The sequence below is a fragment of the Passer montanus genome, unplaced genomic scaffold, assembly GCF_014805655.1.
Source record: "Passer montanus isolate IOZ18808 unplaced genomic scaffold, ASM1480565v1 scaffold5, whole genome shotgun sequence".
In the NCBI taxonomy this organism is placed as follows: domain Eukaryota; kingdom Metazoa; phylum Chordata; class Aves; order Passeriformes; family Passeridae; genus Passer; species Passer montanus.
In genome coordinates, this window is record NW_024369929.1 from 3,038,091 (window position 1) to 3,047,510 (window position 9,420).

Below are 9,420 nucleotides of genomic sequence, written 5' to 3' on the forward strand. Positions count from 1 at the left end.
GCGCGCGGAGCCCTCCGCCGGGCCTGGCGCCGGCTCCGTCCCTGCCGTGCGCGCTCCGAGCGACACCGGCCGTCCGGTGACACCCCGGTCACCGCTGCGCCGCCAGGGACGGCCGAACGGGCGCGGCACTTGGCGGGGTGAGAGCGCTGTGGAGTTGGAACCGGTGCAAGTGACGGGGAGGAGCGAGGCTGCGCGGCTGGGAGCGCAGCCCCGCGGGCAGCCCGCGTGTGGGTTTGAATGGGTTGGGACAGGTTTAACCTGCTGCCAGGGGACACGCTGGAAATCACCTTCCCGTCAAAACGCCAGCACTCCGCGGCCTCGGAATTACTTAAAAGTACAAATGCAAATAGCTTGGGTTTCATTATTATTCTCTGCTTGGGTTTCATTATTACTCTCTGCTTGTAAGAGATACAGCTCGGCCAGTTTTATGGAGATTAACCTGAATTAAGGAACTGTATGTGTAACTTACCGAGCAGAAGTAAAGAAATGCATCTGAATGGAGATCTGAAAGCACTTGTGACACCTATCACCTTTTGCTAGAACATGTTTCTCCAGAGTAATTTCTATGGAATTAATTCTTTAGAAAAGATTTTTTTTTTTCTCTGAGACAGAGATGATCAGAGGAGGGCTGCTCTGGAAGCCCTTCTTTCTGGAGGAAAAGTTGTGGAGTTTGAGGCAGTGTGAGTGGAGTGAACATCTGTTCCAGAAACCCAAACAGTTTTGGTGTTAGGTTGAGCAAAAAGTTGGTTTTTGTACATGTGAAAACGCCACATTCAGGAGTAAAGTCTGCTTATGCTACCACTGTGCTGTGTGAAAAAATGGCATTTATGTTCCCAGCAGCACTGCCCCTCAGGGCCAGGCTCATGGGGTAAGCAGTGCGGGCCACAGTGCCCCATGTCTGCCTGTGGTGCTGTCTCCAGCAAAGAGAGAAACAAGGTACACCCAGTACAGGAGGATGTGGTTTAATGCTGAATCGAGACAGAACGTTTTGATGCAGACACACCGTACCATACCATTTGTTCTGAGCAGATCTACAGGAAATGTTAACACATTTCCAAATAAAACGGTTGAGTTTGGGACTTAACCTGTTAGATGAAAAAGGAATTCTGTGGAAAACATCTTTAAAAGAAATATTAGTTGTGCTCAAGCTCAACCTCCTTCTTGAGAGAGAATTTCTTAAGCAGACCTACCTGGTGGTTCTTTAGTAGTAGATTCAGAGAAGAATCCCTGCAGCTCTTTCAGCTTGAGAAGAACCAGGCCATTTTCAGGGAAACGAGGAAAGGCCAATACTTAGGCACAAGTTCTCAAGTCTTAACTCTGGGATCAAGGACAAAGATCAGAAAATGTACAGCAAAAGGGAGATCTGGACTGTTCTGGTTGCCAGCCACCCGCAGGCCCTGATGGGGGGTTCTGGAGGCTCACTGGTGCTCTCTGTGCCCTCAGCCCACACAAGCCCACACCGCTGGGCCCCTCTCCTGCCGCCTCTCCTCGACGCTCTCTCACCCCGCCACTGTTCTGGTCGAGCCCTTTCCTGCTGTGTAGCAGTGGCTTCTGCGGGTCAGAGGGGCCGGTGTGGCCAGTGCCGGGCCGGGGCAGAGGCGCTGCCACAGCCCACAGGGAGCTTGCAGACCTCGGGATCTCCCGAGCCCAGCGCGGCCCACACCGCCTGCACTCCTTTGTGAGCAGCAAACTGAAATTTTGTTAGCTGAAATTCAGCTTCTGCTTCAGCTATCAGACATTGCACTGATCTCAGCAGATCACAGGAGACACCTGCAGTTGCTATGCTCATGGAATTCTTTCTTACAGACAACCTCTGAGACAGCTGTGATCAAAAGAATATCATGTATGAGGCTGTAAAAGACTATTTCTCTGGTTTCTTTCAGCCATGAAGCAGGAGAAGAGGACTTCAAGGTGCTAGTGCTGTTTCTTGCAATAATGATGAGCTGGTCATTTTCAAAAGCTGACAGTGATCAACATCACTAAGTAGACCAAGCAGGCCTGCTCCATGGTGTGCCTGACCTCTGCAGCTGGGGCACAAGAGTGCCTTGGTTCATTTCCAGATCCACACCTGCTTTTCTGCTGTAGTGAGACCTCTGAAGTGGTGACCCACAACTAAACATTCAGGATTTTGCTGTTAATTTCCTTTTTTATCTTCCTTTTACCTTTCTAATTTCCATAAGGTTGCTGTTCATCCTATGTTATAGAAGAGCAATTCATTGAGACCCAGGCTGTAGGTGAGTGGTCTGTACCACACTATGAAAAAACTTCCAAATGAAGGAGTTAGGTTTGATGGCCAGTGGTTCTGACATATCTAATAATAAATCAGCAGCTGCACCAGTAAAGGACCTTCTAACTGTTGATGTAAAATCTTAAGAATATTGGGAATTGCAAATTTCCTGCCATAAGAAAATCATAGAACGTGAAAGGATGATATGAAGTTCTGTCATCTATATCTGCTATGTATTGGTGAGGAATATGGTCAGAAAAAGAAAAGAACTTAACTTTAAATGCAACACCAAGTAGAATAAAGCTTACCAAACAAAAGGAGAATACTCAAGTTAAAATACAGCAAATATGGGAAGGTAAAACATAAAATAATTACTACTTCTATTTTCACTCTGTGACCAGACTTCTGTTAGGGTTTGCCAGCTATGAAGCAGAAAGTGATGAAGTTAGAAGCCATGTATTGAGCATAGTCACTTCCAATGGATATAATCCACAGAATCATTACTTTGAGCTTGGTTTAACTGGTTTCAGTGTTGGTTTTGGTCTTTTATGATTTTCCCATTAATTATTTCTGTTTCTTAACTTCTCTGAGCTTTTTGCAATGTGTGAATGTTGTATGTTGCCACTTTTGCTAAGCTTCTTTTCATTTAGAAGCACAGAAATGTCATCAGGAAGTGCTCAGATGAGTGAATTGATCCAGTAGCTTAGTCAGTAAAAGTTGCATAACATTCATTCATGTTCATGCTTGTAAATCAGCAGTGACTCACAGGTGAAACCACCACTGCAGAATATTGCAAAAAATGCTGGATATTTTTGCAATATCCTTTCTGAAGCAGATATTATAATGTCAGATGAGTAATATGATAAGCCTACTGGAGTAGTCAATGCTCAGAAATCAGCATTTTATATTTGCAGAATCATTACAAAAAGATATGATGTTTGGGTACAATTGATAATGTCTGCTGTTGAGCAGTTGGCATGTTTGTGTGAGACTGCAAACTGAATTTGGAAGTGGGAGTTCTGTCAGTTTTTCTTCTGCCTCTCAGCTGAGCCACTGCAAAGAACAAAAGAAAGTCTTGCAGACAGCATCATGAGCTGGTGAAATTCTGTGTATTTCTGGGTGGCTGTGCATCCCAGTGGAGCCTCCGTAAGAAAATGGCTGCTTTCCATGGCAGAACATTATTTATAATCTGAATCTGGACATAAAGGTGAGAGTGTAATGGAGATTCAAGAGCAGTGATTATGTCATGAGGCTGATGAGAGCTTAGCAAATTATACACAAAAGCACCTCTGCTTAGCCTTTTTCTTTTAAGGAGAGTATAAGCATACTGCTGGTGGAGGAAAGCACATGGAGGGACAGAAATCTGGTTTGTTGCTGCTTGATTCAAAGGTCATCTAAAGAGAGGGAGTGAGAGACTGAATGACACTGAACTAGATTGCTCAGAGACCTCTGATGTTAGAGAGTTGTTGCAAGGTTGCTGAAAAAGTGGGCAAGTGCATGTGGGTTGTTATTATATCTATATGAGCCTGTAACTTGTGATATGTAAAGTAAAAGTAACTGGTTTTCAGCAGGTTCATCTGATCTGCATATTTGCTTTCCCTGAAGATTGCCACTGAAGGAATAAACTGTGAACCCAAAATGTCCACTTAACTGGGAGACTTGTACCCATTTCCAGAGTCTGAATGCAGATGGGTCTGCGAGATCCAACCTCTGCAAAATTTGCTCCCCACGGTAGGAGTGCCCTGCAGAAACTAAATCCAGTAGAGTTTGCAGTGTGTCCAAGAGTGTTACCCAGGGTAGGAACACAGTTTTTAAGTGGATGTCCTTTTTAAAAAGATTTATCAGCACAGATTTCAGCTTCACTGGCCTTTGTGCAGTAAAACTTCCTTTTATTCCTGTCTTTAGTCTGCATCTAGGTCATTAGCCCAGGTGTGTAGCGAGTCCATCTATCCACACAGCCTTCTGGGTAAGCTGTGCAAGTCAGTTCCCTCAGTTTTGTGTAAAATAAGTGAATCTGTCTCTTACTGATTCATTAAAGAGAGTGAGGCACCCAAGCCTGAATTGCACTCCTCTGGAAATCATTACTCAAATGTAGCTGGAGGCTGGGCATGGGATAATGGCTGTTGACAAGGTTCAGTCAGCTTTAACTGGGTGTGAGTGAGTCCTTGTACTGGCTTTGCCTGAGATGGGGTTAATTTTCTTCACAGCAGCTGTGCAGTGCTGTGCTTTGGATGTGTCACCAAGCAGTGCTGATGCCACCCAGATGTTTTAGCTACTGCTGAGCAGAGCTCACACAGTGTCCAGGCTCTCTCCATTTCTCACTCTGCCCCTGCAAGTGAGGAGGCTGGGGGTGAGCAAGAGCCTGGGAGGGGACACAGCCAGGACAGCTGCCCCCAGGTGAATGAAGGCATGTTCCATACTCTACATCATGCTCAGCAGTGAGGCTAGGGTGAGTTTTCCAGGGGTTGCCATTGCTTGGGAACTGGCTGGATATTGGTGTAGCTGCTGTTAAGTAATTGCTTTTGTATCACTGGTTTTTCTTTTTTTGTTTGTTTTGGTTTGGTTTTTTCTTTCCCCCTCTCCTGATTAAACTGTCCTTATCTTGACACACAAGTTTTCTCACTTTTGCCCTTCCAGTTTTCTCCCTCATCCCACTGTGGGGAGAGTTAGGGAGCACCTGTTGTGGGACTTGGTTTCCTACTGCTGTATCCTCTCTATGAAAACCAGTCCCTTTTCCTGGTTCTGCCTCCCCTGGGCAGTCCTGGTGCTCTGTTTCACCCGTTCCAACCCACAGCTTTTGGTGACTCCTGCTCTGCTGTGGATTTCTTGGCAGCAATGAGAGATTTTCCTGAGTTGTTTTCTGGTTTTGGTGGTTTTTGGGGTTTTTTGTGTGTGTTTTTGGAACCAGTTTTTTTTTGTTTGTCAGTTCTTCTGCAGCCAAGAACTTTTATTGCCTCTTCTGTGAAGAAGATTTAGCCAGCAGATAATCCTGCTCCCAGAAACAGGGCCTGAGTGAGAAGCTAAGCCAGCCTTTCTCATCTGTGAACACACACTGCTTGACTGCCTTGTTACTGTAAACTCTGTGATTCATTGTCTCCTATGTATTTAACATATGCAGTCTCTTAAATGCAGTGTTTGTATGATTCCTTATGAACAGAAACTGTTTATGAAGCAGTGATTTGCTTTTCTCTCCTCCTCTTGTTTCCTGCCCATGTTTGCACTTTTATCCACTATCAGCACAACACCTGTGTCTGGCCCATGTCTCCTGCTCCACTGTGCTGGCATTTCATGACAGTGTTATGACTTCATCTTTACAATAACCCTGAGACCCACATACTGACACCTGAGTATCAGCCCTATAGATGCCTAAAATCCAGATACTTTGATGGAGATAGGATGATTACCCCATAATAATTCATAGATGCCCAGACTGAATCCATGTGGGAAGGTAATCTAAACTAGAAAAAGGCACTCTCAAGTCCAACCAAGCAACTTTCTTGTAAAATGAGAACTGGGATACCTTTGAGTTTTGAGAATCTGATCCTTGCATTTTCAGAAATGCCCAGGCACAGTTTTGCTGACACCCTTAAAGCAAATACTTTTTACCAGCATAGTTTATGCCAATAAATGGATTAAGTAGTAGACATGCAATTTAGATGCTATGTGTCATATGCAGACAGACTTCACAGAGTTCTCTTGGGGTTTTTTTCAGGAACGCTAGGTGACAATGACATCATTTAACATGACAGCATGTTTTCCTCTCCTGAGTCAGTTCCTGATGTAGAAGATAGATCATATCTCTATAGCAGAGGACAGTTGCAGAAATACATCATCAAACTACAAAAAAGGCTCAGAGAGTGAAGTGTACTACAGAAATGATCACACACATGACTAAGTGCTGTGCAGAAACTTACAGTTATTTCCAGGACAGCCAGGCAGAGGGGGAAAGCTGTGCATGTCTTTTGGCACAGAAGCATGAGCTGTACCAGCTGGTGTTCTAGAGCTGGCCCACAAGTGTCCCCATCGTCCAGTATGTCCCTGCAAAGCCATATCAGTGCTCTCCATTTCTAACAGCACTGGGCTCAAAGACATTTTGAAAACTGCTAGCGTAATTCATGCCATTTCCTGAATATAACTGCCATAGGAGAGCACTGGCAACATGGATTTCCAATGCATCTTTTTATATTGCTTCAGAGTAATTATGTAATCCAGAACTTACTTTGAGTAAACATTGAAAAAAGAAGTGTGGACTTAGTTAGTTCTTCAGAGGACTTATCATTCACCACTGAGTGGTGAATTTGATTCACTCACTTGTCATTGAGTGAATCAAATGCATTCACTCAGATTCAAAGAAAACAAACATAGAAGGGCTCAAATAGCACTAACTGGAATGTGTTAAGAATACAGACTGATAGTTTTCCAAGTGCACTAGTTGTTTTAGCCCAGATTATTTACTTGGGGAATGAAACCAACTTGTTTTGTGCATTCAGCTGTTTTCAAAATAAAAATGTAGTGGAAAATGTGGTCTGGCTAGGTCTGCTAGGCAATGGGCTTGTGTTCTGTGCAGTTAAGTGGTTCAATGCATTCTGCAGTGGGAATATTCATTCCCTGCCTGAGAAGATTAATTTCCTTTCTGGTGGTTTGTGTATTAAAAAAAAAAAAAAAAAAAAAAGAGAGAAAAAGAGAAAAACCTTGTTCAGCAAAAGCATGAGTTCAGTGACATTCAGCAGTGTACATGATATGCTGGTAGTCATTTGGATTTAGGACAAAGCCTTACGTGTGTACTTTAAGTGGGCAATGAATTTAGGATTCCCTGCTGGGGCTGGAAGGAATGAAAGATTTAGTGGTCTCCTGTGAGCATTCACAGGATTTCACAAAATATTTTAAAATTTCCTAAATTTCCTAAATTTGTTCTGTGAGTGTGTCCTAGGTTACAATATAAAAATGTATTCTCTTCCCTTCCTCAAGAGCTGCTGAAACCATTGAGGGGCATTGTTTTTTTCCTTATCTCCTGTTAATGGGCCCATCAATGCCTTTCCCCACGGCTCAGAGATAACTCCCTGCAGGAGCCATTTCTGTTTAATGGGGAATCAGGGATCCAGCACATGACTCACAGAACATTATCAGCCCATTGTGAGAGTGCTCTGTCCGGGGGGAGGAGCTAAGCATCTCCACCTGGGTACAATCTGGGTTTTGGGACAAAACAGTCTTTCCACTGGATTCCCAGAGGAATGGCCACCTTTACCCACTGGTTTCCAGAGGATAAGAGCTACCAGATCATTTCTACAGGATCATCTCTTCCACAAGACCATTTCATCTGGACTGCTACCACCACCCTAACTAACAGGGTGTCAGGTTGTATTCTGACTCTGTCAGTGGTTTTTATTTTGTATTATTGCATGTAGGTTTGTTTTTTTTCTTAATCAATTGTATTTCTGACTTAAGAGTCTCACTGGTTTTGCTTTCAAACAGAGTGGTAATAAGAGATGGGGGAGAAGAATAGTTATTCAATTAACTTTATACAATTAATTCAGCATTACACAGAGTCAGAGCCATGCATCTGAACATCTGATTCAATTACAGACTTGAAACCAAGAATGTGAAACCCATTTAGCTTGTCTCGTATCCCTCATTAGGTATTTGCTACCTACTCCTACCTGCTCCAGGGACAGGAGGAAAAAGGACACATCATACATCCATTAAATACTGCAATACTCCAACAATAATCTCCCAAGTCCTTCACTTTGAGTGCCATTTTCTGCTCCTCAGCTGTGAGTTCTGCTGTGTTGCAGGTACTCTCAGGTCTTCATTCACTTTTGTACTGCTCCCCTTGCTGAAGTGCACTCCTGCTGGCTTGTCTGCACTCACCCGACTGCCACTCACACCTGCTCCTGGTGAAGCAGGAGCTCCTTGTCCCAGATGACAAGAGCACAACTCCTCGTGACCAAGTGGCCTGAAATGCATTGCACAAAGCTGCTGTACTGACTGGCAGCCCCTCTCATAATGTCTTATCCTCTCTCTTTTCACTGCGTGTGCCACTTGTCAGAACCTGCTAAGAATTGCCTGCTCTCACTTGCAGCACAAGGAACAAAACAGATCACAGACCATAGGTACAAAGTTGATCAGAAATCACAGTTCTTGTTTTTATTGTTTCTCTTTAGACTATGAATTTTACAAAGAATGTGTAAAAATAAGAATAATTCCCTGTAACCCTCTGTTAGTCTAGAATATAAACTATTTCTGAAAATAACTGACAACTTGAGGGTTTAATCTCAGTAGAAATCCCAAGATACTATGTCAAAAGGGAAGGTAAATAATTACTTTGATTTTTAAAAAAAATTTACCCTATATACAAAAAGGAAAAAAAGGCTAAATTATGTAACCCTTGTGTTCCCAGCCTTCCTAATGAATGGGCAGTGAATGGAGGACCACAGAATCAAAGGCTCTTACTACAGAAGCAATGACTCGAAGGGCTGTCACTCTTGAATTTCAATTTCTAGCAAGCATATTCAAAACCAGCACAAGACTACCCAATAATCTACATGATACAGGAATGCAGCAAGCTTTTACCTAAAGATAGCAAGTTTTGCCCCACACCACTCACTTTATTCATTTCCAAATTTTAATGTTGGTTTCCTAAAATACTTTTGGGGAGTGTCATGGCAACCAGCACAACAAATGATTCCTCTTCTGCTGCCCCGAGAAACTATCCTTCCCCCCTCACTGATGGCTACCAGCTAAATTAAGTAACAGGCAGAAGGCTGACAAAAATCAGACATTTGTTCCACCTTTCCAAGCCCCTGACTCACCCCCTCCTCTCACTGCAGGTAAGCCAAGCACCAGATGCTCTCCCTCTTCTCTTAGCCAAGAGCCCTGCTCTGAAAGGAGCAAGCCTTCTCCACTCCAGCACTCACACAACCAACCTTCTTCACTTGCCTCCGTGGAAAACTAAACCTTTTCTTCCTGTGTTCCACACCCAGCTCTTTAGGAGACAAATGTTTTCCACTACCTTTCTCCTATCTGTCTCTCAGGCTCACTTAGCCCCTGCTGAACAGGGAAATATCTGAGTCTCCTGCTTATTTTAACAGCAAGATCTGTAGCAGGTGGGACTTTCCCCCAGCCCACAACTACTACCAGCACTGCACTGCTTCCAACACCAGAAGTCCCAGGCTTGCTGGAAGACAACAGCCCTT